The sequence below is a fragment of the Palaemon carinicauda genome, chromosome 8 (genome assembly GCF_036898095.1).
Source record: "Palaemon carinicauda isolate YSFRI2023 chromosome 8, ASM3689809v2, whole genome shotgun sequence".
NCBI classification, from domain to species: Eukaryota; Metazoa; Arthropoda; class Malacostraca; order Decapoda; family Palaemonidae; genus Palaemon; species Palaemon carinicauda.
Window position 1 is genome coordinate 85,171,567 of NC_090732.1, and position 21,914 is coordinate 85,193,480.

The following is a 21,914-nucleotide window of genomic DNA, read 5'->3' on the forward strand; positions in this document are numbered from 1 at the left end:
GGTGCTGTATCTTGTTTCGGCGGGTTTCAATTTCTTGCTGAAGAATGCCAGTGGTCGAGGAGAACCATTGATGAGTTGCTCCAGCACAGCCCCACAGGCGACATTGCTGGCGTCGGTCGTTAGTCGCAGGGATGCGTTGTCGTCGAAATGAGCCAGGGTGGTGGCATTCGCAAGGGCATCCTTCGTCCGGGGGAATGCCTGTTGCTGGAGCAAACCCCACTCGGGTTTTTTTGCTTTTCCTTTCAGGACGTTGTCGAGGGGTGACAGGGTTTGTGCGATGTTGGGGATGAAGCGCCTGTAGTAATTGACCATCCCCAGGAACTCCTGAAGTTGGCGGATGGTCGTAGGTATCGGGAACTTTCTGATGGCGTCGACCTTCGTTGTCATGGGTTTTAGCCTGCACGAGGATACGCTGTGACCAAGGAAATCCACTCCTTCCGCACCGAACGTGCATTTGTCGAAACGTACGACCAGGCAGTTCTCCTGTAGGCGTTTGAGGACGGTGCGGACATGCCTCCGGTGTTCCTCCTTGGTTTTCGAGACTATCAGGATGTCGTCGACGTAGCAGACGCAGAAAAGTAGGTCACCAAGAATGCTATCTATTAGTCGTTGGAAGGTCGCCCCGGCGTTGCGTAGACCGAAGGTTGAGTATGCGAAGGTGTAAGATCCAAACGGCGTTACAATGGCAGTTTTCGGGATGTCTTCCGGAAATACGGGGACCTGGAAGTAAAGACTTGAGGAGGTCCATCTTGGTAAAATACTTCGCGCCGTGCAACCCGTTCGTTAGGTCCGGCATGTTGGGCAGCGGGTAGTGATCGGGCGTTGTGATGAGGTTGAGGCGCCTGTAGTCGCCGCAAGGTCTCCAGGACCCGTCCGGCTTTTTTACCATGTGTAGGTGCGATGCCCAGGGGCTCGATGCTTTCTTACAGATGCCCATGCGTTCCATGTCCTCAAAGGCGCGTTTGGCATCCTTCAGTTTCTGGGGCGTTAGGCGGCGGAATTTGGCGTGAGTAGGAGGTCCTGTTATTGTGATGTGGTGGTAGATCCCGTGCTTGGACGGGGAACCTGGCGAGTGTCGAAGCTCAGGCTTGAAAACCTCGGGAAATTCTTGTAGGAGGTCGGCGTAGGGGTGCGTCGTTACGTTGGATACGGACATTGTTGTAGGGCCGTGTTCTAGGGCGCGGGACTGGCAGGTTCCCGTGTCGATGAGACGTTTGTTAGCGACATCGACGAGGAGTCCGTGGTGGGCGAGGAAATCCGCACCGTCAGCGATGGGGAAGGGCCAAGAATACGAACGGCCCATGATAGATATCTTGAGGGTCCTAATCCCATAGCACCGTATGGGAGATCCGTTGGCGGCGATGAGTGAGGGAGCGTTTTTGTCGGGACCACGGTCTAGGTCGGACTTAGAAGGTGGGAACATTGACTGCATTGTGCCGGTGTCTACCATGAGTCTACGGTTGGAAATGTTATCGAGGATATAGAAACCATTCTTGCTTTGGTTACCTGCGGCTGCGATGGTGGCAGGTGGATGCTTCTGGCGTTGTCTTCTAGGGAAACTGCATGGTGCTCTACATTTCTTGGCGTCGCTGCCGAACTGTTGGTGGTAGAAGCACCATGCTGGGTTAGTCCTAGGGTTCGGTCGTTTCGGCAGTTTCTTTCTTGATAGAACGTTGATCTCGTCATCCTTAGGGGCCGTTGCCGAGGAGTCTATGGAAGAGCAGCTGCTGAAGGAGGAGAACGAAGGCGGTGTTGACGATGATGCTCCGAGGCGAGATGCTTTGGAGGCCTCGTGGAGCTTCTGAGCCTTCGACAGGAGTTCGTTCATCAGGAGCGTGTCGGCGTCTGTCAATCGGGCCCTTACGTCCTGTGGTAGGCGTTGAAGAAAGATCTTGCGAGATATTCTAATCTCATGTCGTCGGCCGTTGCTGCCTGTTTCGGGGAGCAAAAGCAGGCCGGTTAACTCGTCCCACGCCTCGACAGGAGAGGTGTCACCCATGGGCTTGCCGGCGAGGTCCAGGATTTTCTGTGCCCTTGCTGAGACGGAGAGGGAGTAGATACCGATGAGTTTCATTCTCAGGTCGTCGTATGAAACTTGGCCGGCTTGGGCGTCGAGCCATGGGGAAATCTTGTCGAATACCTCTTCAGGTATGGAGGTGAAAACGATGTCAGGCTTGGCGCAGGAGTCGCTGAGTCTAGCGACAAGGAAGAGTACGTCTGCTCTCAGGAACCAGGAAGCGGTGTTGTGTTGAGAAAAGGGCGGCAGTTTGACTTTGGGTATGGAGGCGAGGCCGTTGGGTGCGATGGGCGTGTTGCTTCCTGCATCGTGGCCAGACGACGAGTCAGCGAAGAGGTGAGAAGTTGATATGTCGGTTAAGCTCATCCTACTGCCTTACATGCACCGAAGTGTGGGAGAACCAAAGGCAGGCTCATGCCTAAGGTAACGGAGTATAGAGAAGGTACCACGGCCGTAATAAGTCCATTAATGGCAAAGCCAAAACCACTGATGTTACTTTCAACTCCGGGGTCACCAGTTGTAAGGACAGTGAGACCAGCGTCACCAAGATCAACTGATACTTTATTCAAATGTGCATGGGAGTATATTACAAGGTGCGGACAGAAAGGTAGGATGGCGCTGGCGCCAAATCAGATTGAATTGCCCGCCAAAATATATGTGTTTTCTTACACTTACAAATATACGAATTATGAGTTAACAGAAACATGTAATGAAATGATACATATGTCAAAATGTAGCTCTGATAGAGCGGAATGCATATACATGGGAAACCACGGTGTGGCGAAAGGAGAATTCAATTAAAAACGTCATGTACAAGTGGAGGTTACTATATTAAATAAAGAAATGTAATATAACAAACACGATTCCCAAAATCCTTAGGTATGAAAACAGTAAAACTGCTATGAATGGGATAAAGTAAAGTAACACCTCATAATCAAATAAGGAATGTAATACAACAAACACAAATCTCCAAGGCCTTAGGTATAAAAAGTAGTAATGCTATGAATGGAACAAAGCAAAATAATACAGTATAATCATAATATGAATAATACAATAACATGGCAAACAGTATGAATTCCTAAGGATAAGGCTATATACATTTCAAAAGGTAGGCAACCAACATAACAAGGCAATAATGACATAACGAGAGATATGGGGCTAAATCTAATCCACCGAGGTGAGAGTGGCAGGTAGGAGAGAGAAGGAAGACAGTTGGACGAAAAAGGAAGAAAGGTAAGAGATTACTCTGGGGAGATGACACTCCCAGCTGCAATAGTAGGAAATTTTAGTGCCTGTAAGTTCTTTAAATAGTGGTGTTTAAAAACCATAGGGGATTTCCAACCTGTATACTTTTTAAGTTCATCGAAATCCATATTTTGGAAATAATTGATGGAGGTTGCTACTGCTCGGATATCATGTGCATGTGGAAAGGATTCCGGGTTAGCCTGCTTGATGAAGTAAAGTATTTGCTGTCTAATACCTTGGGTGGAGATAGTACCTCCTTGTTCCCTGACAAACAAGGGACAAGATGAGCGTGTAGCAGTTCTAGCTAAAAGGGCCCGAAGAGTCACAACTGGACACAGAGAAGCATCAAGTGGAAAAGGGATAATCTTCGAAGGGGACCATCTATTTTGAGGGTCCTCATTTTTAGCTAGGAAAGCTCTATCTGGGGATAGTAGTATTTCTCCTGATGGAAGGAAATCCAGGTTTTCAGGATTACGGGAGAGAGCTGCTAATTCTGAAATTCTGGCACCTGAGGCCATGGCTGTAAGAAACAGGGTCTTTCTAAGGAGAGAAATGTAGGAGCAGGATTCGTTATCGGTGTCTGATGCTAGTTTCAAGAAATCGTTTAGGTACCATGAGACCTTCTGTGAACGGATGGAAGGTCTAAGCCGAGCACAGGCTTTTTGGTATGGATGAAAAATATGAATCTGCAAGGTTGATATTGAAGCCTACCTGAAAGATCTTTTTTAGGGCTGATTTAATTGCAGTGATAGTACTAGCTGCCAGGCCCTTGTTAAATAGGGACCTAAAAAATGAAATAGCCAAGTTAGAGGTCATTCGAGTGACGTCTGAACTCTTTAAAAATTCTGCTAGTTTCTTAACAGCCGAATCATATTGCCTAAGCGTTGAGTCCCTCTTATCTGATTTGATAAAGAGGACATTTTCCGGGTCGATGTTTGCATCCTTGTGGGCTGCAAATTTCATGAAATCCACAAAGTTAAGGTTTGTGCTATTCTTGAGGAATCTGACACAGTCTGTGTTTGGACTACTTGTGTTAGCTTGGGGTATGGGATCTGGAAGGGGCAAAGTTTCAACTCTAGAAGGAGGGGAAACCAATTGCTCTTTGGCCAGTTTGGGGCCACCAAAGCTACTGCTCCTTTGAATGAGCGCAGTTTGGGTAATGCTTTCATCAGAAGATTCACCAGAGGGAATAGGTAAATCTTCTTCCAATGGTTCCAGTCCAGGGTTAATGCGTCCATGGCATAAGCCTGAGGGTCCAGGTTCGGGGCCACATAGCAAGGAAGCTTGTGGTTGAGTTGTGTCGCAAACAAGTCTACCTGGAGACCCAGAACCAGCCTGGATATCCACCGCAATGAATTCATGTCTAGGGACCATTCTGATTCCAGTGGTTTCGTCCTGGATAGGGCGTCCGCTATAACGTTCTGGACTCCTGCCAGGTGAGTTGCTGACAGAAACCAGTTCTTTTCAGTTGCCAAGGTGAAAATCATTACCAGGATCTGATTTAGGTTGGGAGATTTTGATCCGCCTCTGTTTATGCAGTGGACTACTGCCATGCTGTCTGAGACTATCCTGACATGAGTTGTCTTTGGAGGGGATAGCCGTTTTAAGGATAGGAATACCGCCATGGCCTCCAACACGTTTATGTGGAATTGTTTCATAGTGGGGGACCAGGAGCCCTGAAACATCTGGTGTTGAGAGTAGCCCCCCAACCACTGAGAGACGCGTCTGTGTGAATCATCACTTGGGGAGGGGGAAACTGCAGAGGAACCGATTTGGATAGGTTGTCTGGTTTTGACCATGGCCAGAGTCTCTTTATTAATACCGAGAGGATCGTTGATATTTTGTCCCTTAGGAGAGTTGTTGCTCTCTTCCTCCAAACTCGGTTGATGTCCTTGAGTTTAGCTTTTAGTAAGAGGTCCGTTACTGAGGCGAATTGAAGTAAGCCGAGAACTCTTTCTAAGGCTCTTCTTGACACCTGTTTGTTTTTGATGAACCGTTTTGTCTTTGATGCTATCTCTTTGACCTTTTTGGGGGGAAGATATAGTTTGTGATTTGTGAGGTCCCAGTGAATGCCTAGCCATTCGAATTGGTTTGCTGGTTGTAGGCGTGATTTCTGCAGGTTGACTTGAAATCCCAGTTTGTGTAGGAACTGAACCACCTTGGTTGTAGCCTTGTGGCATTCCTGAACTGTTTGTGCCCAAATGAGCTAGTCGTCCAGATAAGCTATCAGCATAATTCCCTGGCTCCTGAGCTGTTCTAACACTGTCTCCCCGAACTTTGTAAATATTCTGGGGGCGATGTTGAGGCCGAAGGGCATCACTTTGAACACATAGGATTTCTTCCCTAGGCAGAAGCCGAGGTAGGGAGAGAAGTTTCTTGCCACCAGGACGTGATAATAGGCGTCGGTAAGATCGATAGAGGTGGTGACGGCCCCACGGGGAAGTAAGGTCCGCACCTGAGAGACAGTCAGCATATGGAACCTGTCGCAAAGAATGTAAGAATTCAATTTTGACAGGTCCAGAACTACTCTCAAGGCGTTCGAATTCTTTTTCAAAACCGTGAACAGGCGTCCTTGAAATTTCAATGTTCGTACTCTCTTTATGGCTTTCTTCTTTAGTAGGTCTTTCGTGTACTCCTCTAGGATTGGAGTAGTCTTCTGGAAGAAGGTCACTGTCGGGGGTGGGGAACCCTGTGACCACTTCCAGCCCAGGCCTTTGAAGACTATACTGTGGGCCCAAGGACTGAAGGTCCATTGGTCTCGAAACCGGTGTAGTCTCCCTCCTACCTGATCCATCACATTGGTTGGGGTTAAATTTCGCCCCTCTTCCTCCTCGGGAACCTCTGGCTCTAGGTCCGCCTCGTTGACAGAACTGACCTCTAGCCCTGTTGCACCCAGGTTGCCTAGGGTATCCTCGAAAGGACCCTGAGGCTTCGAAAGCTTGATTGAAAGCAGGGGAGGTCATCCATGTGGCCATAGAAGCAGGTTGGGTACCTTGAGGGGCCGGAATAAACACGATCTGTTGAGGAGGGGCGGCCTTGGAGGTAGACGGAGTCGAAGACTGTGGATCAGGAGATTGGCGATGCTGGCCACGACCGGTTTTATATGGGGGTGTAGAATCTCTGCTTCTTCTTTGAGAAAGGTTGCCTCATAACGGGCTCAAACTTACGTTTGCTAGAGAGGCCCCATCTGACTTGGAGGTTTTGGTTAGCCCTCGCAGCATCTTGTAGGACTTTATCCACTTCTTCCTGAGGGAAAAGTGTTTTACCCCAACAGGAAGAGGTAATAAGTCTGTCAGGCTCGTGCCTAATAGAAGCCTCTGCGAGGACATGTTTCCTGCAGTTTGTTCTCGCAGTCCAAAAGTCATGAAGGTCTATTTGAAAAGTCTGTAGAAGACTTTTCGCCAGTACCCGAAAGATTGGTTCATCACTATAAAGGGAAGCTATCAACTCAGAGGATGCCAGAGAGTTAAGTTGGCATAGGGATGCCGTCCTTGATGGCTTGGACAATCATCTCCCCTACTTTGTCAGTACGAGGAGCCGGGATAGTCGGAGGTGATGTAAAAATGGTGTAAGAACCTTTATGGGGGGTTAACTTTGAGTTAACGCATCCCCATTCCGAGAGTGTACGAGCCCAGACAGCTTAGGCTTGTTCCTTAGGAAATATCACCGTCTCCTTTGGCACTTTGTTCATTCGGACGAGGGCATGTTCCTTCAGGCAAACGAACCCATTGAAAGGAAACTGGAGGTCAGGGGGGTAGAACTCCAGGTCTTCCAAAGGGCGGGTACCCAAGCCTTCAAGAGTTAAGGTGCCGTCCAAGTAAGGAGCATGTCGAGCAAACCGCCAAGGGTTGTTCTTATCGAACGGCGGTAGCTTTGAGGTGTCAGGGCCTACGGGCGGAGCTGGTTGCGATCCGGAATGGAGAAGACTAGCCACCATGTCCTTGAGCTCCGCCATTACAGCAGAGTGCTTCTCCAGTTTTGACTCCACCATTTCTTGTACCTCAGACATGGTTACAAGATTGGACGAATAGGGGTCCGAGGGGCTACCCGCAGCTGAAGCCTTGGCTTTAGCGAACTTACCCCTCTGTCCTTTGGAAGGAGGAGGGGTTTGTGACATCACTGGGATGTCAGGAGCTGAGGAAGGTCCGGGGACCGGGGACATGGCTGGAGGCGAAGCCGGATTAATGGGTTTTGCTTTGGGTTTTTTATGTGGCTTAACTCTGGGGCGGACCGACAAGGAACCTTCCCAAGGAGAAGCCGAAGGCTTGTCAAAGCCGAGGAAGGAAGAGGAAGAGGAAGGAGTAGGAGAAAGAAAAGAGTCTGCCAGATCCTCTACACCACTTACCTGCTCATCCATCGGCTCTAGGTGTATGTTCAAAGCGGAGACGTCGCTAGAAAGTTGGTGTTCCTCTTCAGAGGGCAAGGCCGCTCTGATAGCCTCGATCAGCGGAGCAGCCAGTTCGGTAGGTACGGCGGCTGAGGGAGATCCAGGGAAAAGCCGGGAGGCCATGTCCCCGTCCAGCAGGTAAGGGCAGCCTTGAGGGGCGTTCCTGCCAAATCTTGAGACCCAGGTCCGGAGGCTGGATCTGGCCGCCTTGAGAGAATCCTCGTCAGCCTGATAGAGGAGGGTAACATTAGAACGAACTAGAAAGGAACAGAATAAAAACAGACTCAAGTTAAAATCAATTTATAAATAATTGAACTCGTCTATAAACGAAGAAATCCCAAAACAACAATAACAGTATGAATGGTACCATTGAGAAATCTTACCTCATCATTGAGGAGAAGGGACGAGAGCTCATAGCAGAGCAAGCAAGATTCCAGGAACCAGACCATATATGGGGTCTGGCCTGCTTCCCGGGCGAAGGATATCGCACAGTGGGCATGTGACTGGCAGACGTCATGGTCCACCAGATCCGTAAACGTCGCCGACCGGCCCTTGGAGGCACAGCGGACTTTCTGTAATATAAAGAATTATATAAGTACATGAACTCCCGGAGGCTCTAACTTAACCTAAAGGCTAGGTAATATGCTTAACAGTAAGAGCTAAGGTTAAAAAGGGGGGGTTCTATATGATGTGTATTAATAGGTTCGTGAATATATAGGGAGCCGGAGCTCCTCTGTAATTACTGCATCGAGAATAGGATATTGATTTAAAAAGGGTATACTCCGTAGTGCGCCGGAGTTCAGGGAGCATGAATTCACGAGGAACCGGAGCTCCCAAGTAATTACAGTAATATACAGTGAACTTAGGCGTAGTGGCAAAGATGGAAAGCTCCGTAGTGCGTCGGAGTTCCGGGGGGGTGTGGGGGGGGGTGTGGCCCTTGATATAAAAGATCTCCGGATAAGATCTCTGGTAGGAAGCCTACCAGAGAATAAAATAAGGGGGGGGGGGGGGAAATAGGGTTTGTCGTGTGATGGGGCCGTAGCCGGAGTCAAGGTGCTGAGGGCTATCGAGGGGAGGGATTCCCAGTCGAAGGGGAGCACCGGAGTAATAGTAAAGTAATGTGCTCCCACCTCAAGTACGTTAACGGAAAAACTATGGCGGAGTTCCGGAATAGCGGGGTCCCGACCCAATGCCCAGGCCGGAGCGGGGAGTAGGGTGGGACTATGAGGGAGGGGGAACAACGTGGTGGCTCAAGAGCAGGCCAAGCTAACCTAGAATAGGAGACTCTAACACGACAGGGCCTAAAGTAAAACATAATCACTAGCCTATTAGAAAGAACATAGTAACCTGCTAAAAAATAGTTATAAATAATTGAACTTGTCTACCAACGAATAAGAATAATCCCAGAAGGGGAGAGATAGAGAGGGGGAGAACCAGCGTCTGTGAGGAAAATATTCCGAAACAGTAATGAAACAGAAAATGGGAAACTCCAGCCTCTCACACTCGAAAGGTTACTAAGCTCGATCTAGAATGAAACACGAACCCAATAAAATCAAGAAACACATCTGTCCGTAAAGTACAAATTAAATATGTAACGAAGAATAGCGAAAGGGGAAAATGGACTCTGAACGGATGTAAGTACGAAGAAAAACTCGTAAAGAGCTAACTCCAATCCGCTGGGTAGGGTACTAAACTATAATAAAACCCCGAACTCTGTTCTTCGTTAACACAAGAAACGGACTCGGAAGCGACTCATAAGTACTTAAAAGTAAAAATAGCGGTTCTAAATGAATGGCACACGGCCAATTAATCTAACTTAAGATTAAAAAGAACCTAGCATGACATTAAATACCTGAAGGCATGTAAACAAGCGATAAAAATGGACGCGTAGGTGACGCGAGGCCGCATCAAGCCGAACGAACTAAAACACATGCAATATGTAAATAAGGCGTACAAGCCCGGGCCAAAAATAATGCCAAAACAGTCTATGGTACTTAACATTGGTGCAGGTGGAAGGAGAGCTTCAGCCATGGCGAAGAAATCCAAAAAACAGGGCAAAAAACTCACACAAAAACAAAGGCAGCACCGCTACACGAGTCCAAAAAGTAGGATGTGCAGATGGCGCTCGAGTCGGGCGTCGGTGGAGTGGTTCAGGTTGGTTTGGTTAGTGCCGCTGTAGCGGCTCATCCCTTATTGGCGAAGGAATTATCTAAATGGAAGACAACCTGTGAATAGTGGTTTTCACACGCCCTTTCTTTATACACGACGCCCTAAGAGTGCTCGCGCGAGGGTAGTAACCTCTGCATTCCATGCTTTAACTTTCTCTGGTATATTTGGAAGTTAATTATATCAGAAAAGTGATAAGAAGGACCTTTTCACCGTGCGTCACAGGTCGACCCAGAAAAGGCATTACTTTACGGCTAGATCTGATTTATACAAGACAAGAATATGGTACTCAACTTTCCAGAAGAATGCGAGGCTGAAGATTGCGACATAATGGATCACTTAGCGAAAATCTGGGAAAGCACCTTGTCATAAACGCTGTGTGTGAAGGAATGAGGGTGGCGCGCATTGATGACGTCAACCAAGATGGCGGCTAACATGGCGAACGGATGTTGACGTCGCCGAGTACCGTAACAGTAACGGGGGAGGAGAACTTTGTAACGGCTCCTCCCATAACTTGCCACACTTCCCCCTCGAAGCGTAAACGCTATGTGGGGTGCAGATAGCTATGTGGCGTGTCAAGCATACATCCCCTGTTTTTATACAATATCCTAAATGGAAACCTTATATGTACTCACACCAGAAGTTAAAATTCTGTGAAACCTTTAATTTAATTCTCTGCGAATATCTACTGTAGTCATATATACCCTTAGGAAGTTACTGAAGGAACCCTCTATCAGGACGACATGGCTTGAGCCCAAAAAAAATGATTAAAAGTTCATACACTCATTATATTTATGTAATATTTTATGCATATGTCATATATAATGCTGATGAAAAATATAGATTTGCATTCTATGAAAAAATTTACAGATTTTGAAATAGGATTATTTCTATATAATTTTTGGACTCAACCCATGACGTCCTGATGGAAGGTTCCTTCAGTAGCTTCCTGAGGGTATATATGACTACCTTATCCTGCTACGTTACTATTACAGTATCTCGTGACGTAAACAAACGGCAGCCATAGCTGTCCGCCATCTTGACTGACGTCACGTCCGTCCTCTTCATTCCAATTCTAGTAGCGTCACTGCATAGTTTGGTTTTTCCCAGTTTTTGTTTTTTTCAACGCCATGTCGCAATCTTCGGCCTCGCCTTCTTCTGGAAAGTTGAGTACCATATTCTTGTATCGTATAAATAAGCTCTAGCCGTAGAGTAACGATTTTTTATCCTTAAAATCTTGTGTTTTGTGGCAGAGCTGTGCCTTGACCGGAGGCGTCATGCTGCGACGCTGCTGTTCGCCTCGCATGCTTTATTTAGTTAGCCAGAACAGCGTTCCCGGTCTCATAACTAATTTAATATCATTAGTTATTTAGTCTTCATTGCTAGGAATTAGTTACATTATGCCGATAGTATTCTTCGGCGAACTTAGTTAGCCAAACCCTACGCTAGCCTACAAGCCTATCCCCTAGGCCCGATGCCTAAGTGTTCATGTTTACTTCCTGCATGATATAATAAGTGTTCCTAGTGTTAATTTACGAAATGAAGATTTAGGCAATTATACATACAAGATTCAGTGATTGCACATGTGTTTTTTCGCCTTCTAGGGACCATACAAAGGGTCGTGGGTGTTCTTACCATCGACTCTTTTACCCCTAACCTAACGCTGGGCCCTTGTATGCTTCCTTATCTCCCTAATTACCTTATTTAAGGTAATCTCCTCCCTTTGCGGTAGCCTGGGCTACATCCTAGCCCTCTTACCTCGAATGGCATTCAGGTAGGTTAGGCTAGGATTGTTCTTCCCTTTTCATCGCCATTCTAGAAGAATATGTCCTAGAACTCTTGAACAAGAAGGTGATCAAGAGGGTAAAGTCCACTAGGTTCCAGGGAAGACTGTTTTGTGTTTCCAAGAAGGACTCAGACAAGCTCAGAGTCATTCACGACTTGTCCCCTCTCAACAAGTTCATTGTGAACAACAAATTCAAGATGCTGACTCTTCAACATATAAGAGCCCTACTGCCTCACAAGGCTTACGAGGTCTCAATAGACCTGGCGGATGCCTATTGGCATATTCCAATGAATCACCAAGCTTCCTCCTACCTAGGATTCAGGCTCCAAAGAAGAAACTACGCCTTCAGGGCCATGCCCTTCAGGCTCAACGTGGCTCCAAGAATCTTCACGAAACTAGCAGGCGTCCAGGTGATGGCTTACCTAGACGATTGGCTGGTTTGGGCGCCATCATCAGAAGAATGTTTGCGTGCCTGCAGAAAGGTGACCCAATTCCTGGAACATCTGGGTTTCAGAATCAACACCAAGAAGTCTCGCCTGTCTCCAGCTCAGAAGTTCCAATGGTTAGGAATCCATTGGAATCTTCAGTCACACCACCTTTCCATCCCTCTAAAGAAAAGGAAGGAAATAGCCGGGTCTGTCAAAAGACTTCTCAAATCCAAATGGATTTCAAGACGACAGCAGGAGCGGGTACTCGGCTCCCTATAGTTCGCCTCAGTGACAGACCCAGTGCTACGAGCACAGCTAAAGGATGCTTCAGGAGTCTGGAGACGGAACGCATCCATCACTCGAAGAGATCTCAAAAGACCCCTACCAAACAGGCTTCGCTCACTCCTCAAGCCGTGGTCAGAAATAAGGACCTTGAAAAGATCTGTCCCTCTTCAACCACCACCTCCATCGATCAACATCCACACGGATGCCTTGCTAGAGGGATGGGGGGGGGGGGGGTCACTCCCACCAACGACAAGTTCAAGGAACGTGGTCTCCCCTGTTCAAGACGTTTCACATCAACATCTTGGAGGCCATGGCGGTTCTTCTCACTCTGAAGAAACTATCTTCTCGTCCTTCGATCCACATTCGTCTAACTCTGGACAGCTCCGTGGTAGTCAGATGTCTCAACCATCAGGGCTCAAGATTGCCCCACCTCAACCAAGTGCTCTTGTCCATTTTCCGCCTGGCGGACAAGAAAAAATGGCACTTGTCTGCAGTTCACCTGCAAGGATTCCGCAATGTGACGGCGGACGCTCTATCGAGGACAAGCCCCATAGAGTTGGAATGGTCCCTAGACACAAGATCATTCTCCTTCATCTCCCGTCAAGTCCTGGAACTGCAGATCGACCTCTTCGCGACGAGTGACAACAATCAATTTCCTCGGTGTGTGGCCCCTTACGAGGACCCCAAAGCGGAAGCAGTGGACGCCATGTCCCTGGACTGGAACAGATGGTCCAAGATTTATCTGTTCCCTCCACCCAATCTTCTGCTGAAAGTCCTCTCCAAACTGAGAACCTTCCAAGGAACAGCATCCCTAGTGGCTCCCAAGTGGCCCCGGAGCAACTGGTTTCCCCTAGTCCTGGAGCTACAACCCGAGCTGATCCCTCTGCCGGGCCCAGTTCTCTCCCAGCAGGTGCAGAAGTCGACTGTCTTCGATTCTTCAAAGAAAGTCCAAGACCTTCATCTCATGATTTTCTCTCCCTAGCCGTGGAGAAAAGGTTTGGAATCTCGAAGAAAAGTTTAGACTTCCTAGAGGAATACAAAACAAAGTCTACCAGAAGGCAATATGAATCATCCTGGAAGAAGTGGGTGTCCTTTTTCAAGGCAAAAAACCCTACGGAAATCTCCAAAGATTTTTGTATGTCCTTCTTTATTCACCTTCATGGACAAGGCTTGGCAGCCAACACGATTTCCACTTGTAAATCGGCCTTGACAAGACCACTACTGTACGCCTTCCAAATAGATTTGTCCAACGAAATCTTTAACAAACTTCCGAAGGCATGTGCTAGACTCCGTCCTTCACCTCCACCGAGACCCATCACCTGGTCCCTGGATAAGGTGCTCCATTTTGCCTCTAGCTTGGACAACGAATCTTGCCCTCTGAAAGACTTGACTCAAAAAGTAATTTTCCTTTTTGCTCTCGATCCGGGAGTTCGAGTAAGTGAAATAGTGGCATTATCAAGAGAAGAGGGCCAGATACAGTTTGCTGACACAGGGGAACTTACCCTCTTCCCTGACCCTACGTTTCTCGCCAAAAATGAACTCCCCAGTAAGAGATGGGGCCTTGGAGAATCTGCCCTCTGAAGGAAGATGTCTCTCTATGCCCAGTGGAGAGTCTTAAGGTCTATCTTCGAAGAACTTCAGACTTTGGAGGAGGACAGCTTTTTAAAGGAGAAACATTAGGTAGTGACCTGTCACTTAAACAACTAAGGGCGAAAATCACCTACTTTATTTGCAGAGCAGATCCTGACAGTACACCCGCAGGTCATGATCCTAGGAAAGTCGCCTCTTCCCTAAATTTTTTCCTAGGTATGGATTTCGAAAGCCTCCAATCCTTCACAGGCTGGAAATCCTGAAGAGTGTTCTTTAAACACTATGCGAAGCAGGCGCATGAAGTTAAAAGATTCGTGGTAGCAGTAGGTAATGTACTGAAACCAGCTGCTTAGTGCTGCGTAGAACAGTGAGTTATTTCGGGACTCTAGCTCAATGGGTGCCTGTGTTGACCCTAGTTCGATACATAGTGATTTCAGGTGACACTTAGTGTCACAAAAGACTGTTCTTCCTCAAGGTGAAGTGACATAGATTCTAACACGTGTGCCACATGTTCTTGAACATGCAGTGTATTGTGACTCCTAAAGACTTTCGTTCCCCAGGAACTTATGTGTATAAAGGCAAATTCTTTCCTTTCAGATTCCACATCACCGTCTTTTAGTTCATGATCTATGTCTGTTATTCAAAAATTTTATTGTAAATTATTTACCTTACTTTACTTTATTGCAATTTCTTGAATAAAATAGATATTTTATTTACCATATGTGTCTTATTTCGCCTTTCCATATGAAAATAAATTTGCTACTGTGTTTCAATGCCCCTAATTATTCTTTATCCTGTCTGAAATATGCTCACCAAGCAAGTGAAATATTGTTCCTACACAAATATTTAACCTTCTGATCTGTCTACGAGATCGGCACGGTCCTCGCATCCAGGTGAGTCTATCTTCATCAGGGTACCTCTCTGCCAGGGGGGCCGGAAGCCATGTCATTGTTTATGCCACTGGTAGTGACATATAACGGAGATGTCACGGTCTCTAAGGTCACCCGACCAAAGGAATATTGTTTGAAGTAGAAGGCACTTTGAAATGGGGAAAAACCACGATACACTAATTCTCTGGTACACTTCCATCAAGACGTCATGGCTTGAGCCCAAAATACGGATTTTGAGTGAAGCGAAAAATCTATTTTTGGGTGAGATGGCCATGACGTCCTGATGGACCCGACCTTCAGGTTCTAGTTCAGCCTGTCAGGCCCCTCCCTCTCATATTATATCATGGAGACTGGCAGAAACGCTGAATATGGAATGAAGAGGACGGACGTACGTCAGTCAAGATGGCGGACAGCTATGGCTGCCGTTTGTTTACGTCGCGAGGTACCGTAACAGTAACGTAGTAGGATAACTTTGCAACGGCTCCTCAGTTATCTTGCCACCTTTCCCCCTCGAAGCGTAAACGCTATGTGGGGTGTAGATAGCCATGTGGCGTATCAAGCATACGTCCCCTGTTGATATACGATATCATAAAGGGAAACCTTTAGGGTACTCGCGCCAGAAGTTAGAATTCTGCGAAACCTTTGGTTTGATTCTCTGGGAATATCCACTGTAGTCATATATACCCTCAGGACGCTACAGAAGGAACTTTCCATCAGGACGTCATGGCCATCTCACCCAAAAATAGATTTTTCGCTTCGCTCAAAATCCGTTATGTATGTTTTAAGGGGTAGGCCGGCTAATGCCGATCTTTAATGACAGGATTTTGACATTCATACCACTTAAGAAGGTGACTTAGGACATCTCTAAACTGCAAAGGAGTTTTGCCTCTAACCTTCGGTTTTGGGACGCCAGATCAATTTATCCTGAAAATTAGTGTTTTTCAAATTCTGTCTTATCCCTTGATAATTATTACTAAGATCTGGGATTACTACCCTGTATAGACCTGATATAGACCTCCAATAATATCAAGTTTTTTTTCTAGAAGTAATTTTTTTGCCAGATATGAATTTTTTCATGGGAAAAAAAATTGGACAAAAGGGCTTAATTTCAATGTTTTATAATGTACCGGTATTTTTAAGTTATATACCAAATTTCAATGCTATATTTTTAAAACTAAGTGAGACTATTTAATTTGAAGATCAATAAATACAGTTTTGAGATACGGGCATTCAAAGTTTTTCTTCGTATTTTTAAAAAGACAATGTTAATAAATCATGATTATTATGAATTTTATGTTCCTTTTGGATATTGATAAACAAAAACTAAGTTATTTATCATAATTTACTCATAAACGAATATCCTTTTGCTCAATATCATGCTTCTTTTGCATATGTCAGGCAAGGCCGTTGATTCTCCATCCAGACAACTCTCTTGCTCTCTCTTTCTCTATTACCGATATTAGCCTCTTCTGAACTTTGAATAAAGGGAATTTTCTTCTTCCTTGTGTTCGGAAGATGTTGAAATTGTCTTTCCCACTTTGAAATGATAAAATTCTTGCCAAAAACGAGAAAAACAAACGTAAAAATTAGTGACTGTCAGAGGTCAAACTCAGGCCTGTACTCTCCCTGATTGATTGAATGATTTAAAGTTTTCAGGCATCCTGACATCTAAGGTCATTGACGCCGATATCATTTAGTTTATATATATAAGAAAATGAAAGAATATTCAATTAAAACCATAAAAGTTGAATGTCATTATAAAAGTTACATAGTTTTCAAAAGACCTACTTCTGAAATAAATCTAAAAATGACACTTGCATAGTAGGACACATCATGTCCAAGAATATTGCAAGGATGAACCTACCACCCTCACCTAGAGCCTCAAACAAATATCTATTCCTTAAGTTATTATAATTGTAGCATTTGGTCAACAAATTCCTCACTGTTAGAGGTACTAAACATTCGTCACAATACGGTTGGTGTTGGCCCTTCAGCAGAAACTCGTGTGTCAACCGAGTGTGTCCAATATGGAGACGACAAAGAGAAGTCTCCCATTTTCAGGGCATCATGTTATACCTCCAAGGAGATATGACATTTGTTACTTCTCTCATTTTATTGCCATCTAGACTATCCCAGTGCTGTTTCCATTTATTACTAAGCTGTGAAGAATTTTCTTCACTCTTCTTCTTTCAATCGTATTTTTAGCTCTCTTCTACTAATACTATAGCTACCCCTTAAACGTTCTCTTCTACATTTAATTTTCTTTAACGAAACATAGGGAGGACTAATCTAACCTTAAACTTGTTGACAGTGGCGCACGCCATGCTCGTGACGTCACAGCGTAGATACGCACAATAGAGGGCCTTAGTGGTAACCCCGGCATATGTTGGTTCTTTCCTTAAAGTACGTGGGTCGAGATTAAATTCCTAAACTGCATTTTTTATACAAATTCCAATAATGCTAAATTAATGCATCTTATATTTCTCAATACCAATTAAGGTTTGTTAATTTTAAGATGTATGCCCATCGCACCAGTCCATTGCTAATTAATCATTTTAAATATTAATTTTTAGCAAGCCAGAATAGGTAGGATTATTGTATATATAAACTCCTTAGAGCAGCAAGATTTCTCTAAAGTATTTAGTACAAAATCCTGCCTCCTCTGCACTCTTGCAACAATTTATTGCCCTGTCCTGAAGTCCCGATATGGCACCCCCAATGGATTACCGCGCGCATCATGACCGTCACTTGTTTGGTAAGGTGAAGCCAGGTAATCTCTTCGACCTTAGCGTCGAGCCCATTCAACTAGAAGCCGCCCTGGCCTACTGACCTGCCTGTGCACCTCTGGCTCACCCCCTCTCCCAAAACGTGACTCATCAAGGAGTCCTGCGGCTGCCGGCTGGAGACAGTGAAGGAGTGGAACCTGGGAACCATATTACCTGAAAAGGGATTCTTGGGGTGGGCCAGAAAAGAGTGCAAAGTGCAACCTGGTCAACAGCTATCACGGGCATAGGACTAATCTTCAAAGGAGTGCAGGTACTACATCAATGGCCATGGTTATTCCCCCATTATTTAGCTTAGACTAATTTTAACTTGATAGGGAACCTGACTTTTACACTATTCGGACTGTGTGCGGTGGGATTGTGTGTAAATATTTTTCCATTATTATTTCTTGCTGGGAGACTAACACAGTCCCTGAGTCACATGGGCCACGAGTCCGAACACATTTCGATTTTTTATTATTGCAGACCACGTGTCTAACTAAAAAATTTTCATCATTTTGAATTGCATTTTATGATACCATTTTTGTCTTTGTTAAGATGTCCATTTTCTTTTAATGTAAATTTGTGAATAAATCAATATTAGGTTAATTAAACCTCTTTAGTATTTTTTGCTCCCTCATTTATTTAATGTTTAAAATGGGAATATTTAAAGAGTAAAACCTAAGTAAGTCTATAGGTGGTAACAGCGAGGAACTTTGCATTAATATATTTGCTTCGAAGGTAGGATCCTTATCTTTAAACTTTTAAACTACTTTATATCACTGCTCCCATTTTGGATTTTGTCTAATTACATTAACGTAAAATACCTGTCCAGCATCTCATTGGGGTAGCTGGGACGGAGCCGGAACAGAGCCTGAGAATGAAATGACTATAGACCTGACAAAGCTAGAGTAGGCCATAAATTACACATATAATCTACGTGTGGAGTACGCCGGCCCCTGGACAGTAAAATTTCCCCCTTTTGTATCTAAGAGTGATGGTTAGTGAATTGTGACAGTAAAGTATTAGCAGGGTGTTTGTGCCCCGAGAGTAAGTGCTCATATCCTCCCCTGTTGAACTTTATGTAATTGTTATAAGGAGACTTTCCCGGACTAAGTTCCCACTCAGAACACACCATAAAAAAACCTCCACATAAGCAATTTCTTGATGTTAGGTAGGAAATCGTTACACGGAATGAGATACCTTCTTGGCAGCAACTCAGATGCAGCATTCTTTGCCAGTGAATCTGCCTTCTCATTCTCAGACACACCTACATGTGCTAGAACCCAACAAAATCTAACCACTATACCTCTCCGTCCAATAATAAAAAGCCATTCTAAAATCTATAAAACTAGAGGGTTACTAGAATTAAAAACTTCTAAAGCTTGGACACTCCTTGCATCACTAAAAATTGTAAAATTACCCTCCCTCTCCAACGCTATTCTCTCAATAGCGGTTAATATGCCATACAGTTCGGCAGTAAATATGTAAGCTGTTGGAGGAAGTGTAGCCTACCTCTACAATTAAAACCATTACTATGTACTCCAAATCCAATGCCAGCATCAGATTTGGAGCCATCAGTATGTATAAAAGTCGATCCTCTATGTTCTTCAACATGTTCCATAAAAAGAGACCTGGCTTCTAAGTCAGTTATATTCTTCTTAACTCCAATAAAGTATTTACAAAAAGACATCTCTGCTAATTTCTATGGAGCCGTTGATGATACCTTGAATGGAAGTACCTTACTTCTAATTATATCCAGACTGTTTAATAATCATTTCACCCGAAAGCCATAAGGTTGAGAAGATTTTGGGTGCAACTCAAAGTATGATGTGTGTCTTACAAGGCTTGCAGTCTGAAAGGCTAGAGAGTTAGAGAGCCTTTGCAATCTAAACCAATACCAAATAATGGAAGACATTCGGTAAAGGTCTAGAGGTAACTGTCCAGCATCAACAAGGAGACTTGGGATAGGCGAGGTTCTAAATGCTCCTGTAGACAATCTAATACCAGCATGATGTATTGAATCTAATATTTTTAACCGGCTTGGTGTGGCTGAAGAGTATATTTGACATCCATAACTAATTTTGGAAAAAATCAAGGCCTTGTATAATTTTAAAATAGTATTGCGGTCTGCCCCCCATGATGTAGGGACCCGGCGTCAAAAATGACGAAATATTTTGAAAAAAGTAGATTCTTAGTGAATCAACCATCGAATACTTCATCGTCATGGCGACCCACACACGAAGTTTCATAAAGATATATTGATTCTAACTATTTTTTTTATAATATTTTGCTAAAATAAGTTATTATTTTGATAATCACACTCTCATTTCCCTATTATTTGGTTATACAGCGTATAATATTAATACATAAGGAATTATATACGTATACATATATTATGAAGAAAGTAATGTTTAGCAACTCTTCCACTGCGTATTGGGAATGTAAGAGAAGACCAGCTAGCAAGTTAGCAACAGGCTAGTGCCTTGAAGGCTTTCGTAGCGTGCGGTAGTTTGCGTCGTCTGCTATTCTGACATTCCTCTTTGTGTCGTCTGCAGGTGTCGTTGTTCATCGGCCAATTTTGTATAATTATATAGATTGTTTATACAGAAAATCGTTTCTACAATGCCCAGGAAGAAAGGCAACACCAAGAGAATGGCCGAAACAGCTGAAAAAGCGAGAGAGGTGAAAAGAAGGAAACTGGATGAGCGACAAGCATCGGCCATTTCACCTCCACCACCAACAGCTGAGCTGCTGATTCTCCCCAGCCCTCTACGTCCGCCAACACACCTCCTCCCTCCACCTCTCGTACTCCAACACAAACCCTCACCAGTTCAATGCGAAGAAAGATTGGTATTCAAAAAACAGAAAAAGTAGTAACAAATATTGAAACTGTATTCTTGAGGAGAAGTAGTTTAGTTGATATTGTAGATAATGTAGCCTGTTCTGTGTGCTTTGAAAATAGTGTGAAGGCAGTTGTCGTGAAAAGACATTTGGACACTCGAATAAGAATGATTTGTACTAAGTGTAAATTTACTATTTTTGATAATTCTGAAAACTACCAGTCTATGAAAACTAAAGGTGTTCATATTATGACAACATTTCTTGTATATATTATGATGCATTTTGGTTTTGGTTATTCATTATTTAGGAGAGTTTGCAGTTATTTATTTTTGAGGGTTGTGAGTTGTAAAGTATATAAACGTTATGCAGATCTTGTGAACGAAATGGCAAGGTTGAAGGCGCAAGAAGCCCTAGAAAAAGGCAGAAAGGCAACAGTTGAATATTATAGAACTAATTATCCAGAGTGTGTGGGAGAGGATGGGGTTGTGAATATAGATGTATCTTATGATGGCTCTTGGCACAAGAGAGGCCATACTTCCAGGTATTTTTTGGGGGGCCGTTATTGAGGGACATGTTGGCCGTGTTATTGATTATATAACACTTTGTTCTTATTGTGAATCTTGCACTAAGAACCAAAATCTTGTGAAGAATAAGAAATGGACACAGGAGAAGTATAATCGTTGGTATGGCAAGCATGCCCCCGAGTGTGATATAAATTATAAAGGTACTTCAGGGAGTATGGAACCAGCTGCTGCAGAAAAGTTATGGGCAATGTCAGAAGGCATAGGTTTTCGATATGTTAGGTTCATCTCTGATGGTGATACGAAGACTTTTAAAACTATCAGAGACATGAATAATGGACAAGGCCCTTATGGTTCTGCACATGAAGTTGTGAAGGAAGAGTGTGTGAACCATGTATCGAAAAGGTTGTTTACTCAACTTACAAACTTATCTAAAACCTGGCAGATGAAGACCGGGAAGAGCTTGGGTGGTCGAGGACGGCTGACAGGCTTCATAATGGAGATGCTGCAAAAGTATTTTGGTGACAATGTTCGAAAAGCTAGAGATACCACCGTAGCTTTCATGAGAAATTCCATTTTAGCTTCTTTTTATCATTGCTCTTCTACTGATGAAAACCCCCGTCACGAACTTTGCCCAGCATCAAGCTCTTCCTGGTGCTTTTATCAAAGAGCACTCGCAGAAGGCAAAACTCCAAAATCTCATGATGACATGCGAGTGCGATTCACTTTGAAGCAAGATGAATGGAAAGCTGTGGAAAAAGTCTACAAAAACTTGACAAGTGATGCCTTGTTAATGAGATGCCTGCGTGGGAAAACACAAAACCCCAATGAGCATGTTCACAGCAGAGTTTGGCGTATGTGTCCCAAACACAAAAGTGTAAAAATGAGACATGTAGAATTTGCGGCCGCCCAAGCTGTTTCTAACTACAACATCGGGCATAAAGAAAGTAATTTAAATATATTGCTTGGCCTTCCTTTTACTACAAATTTGCT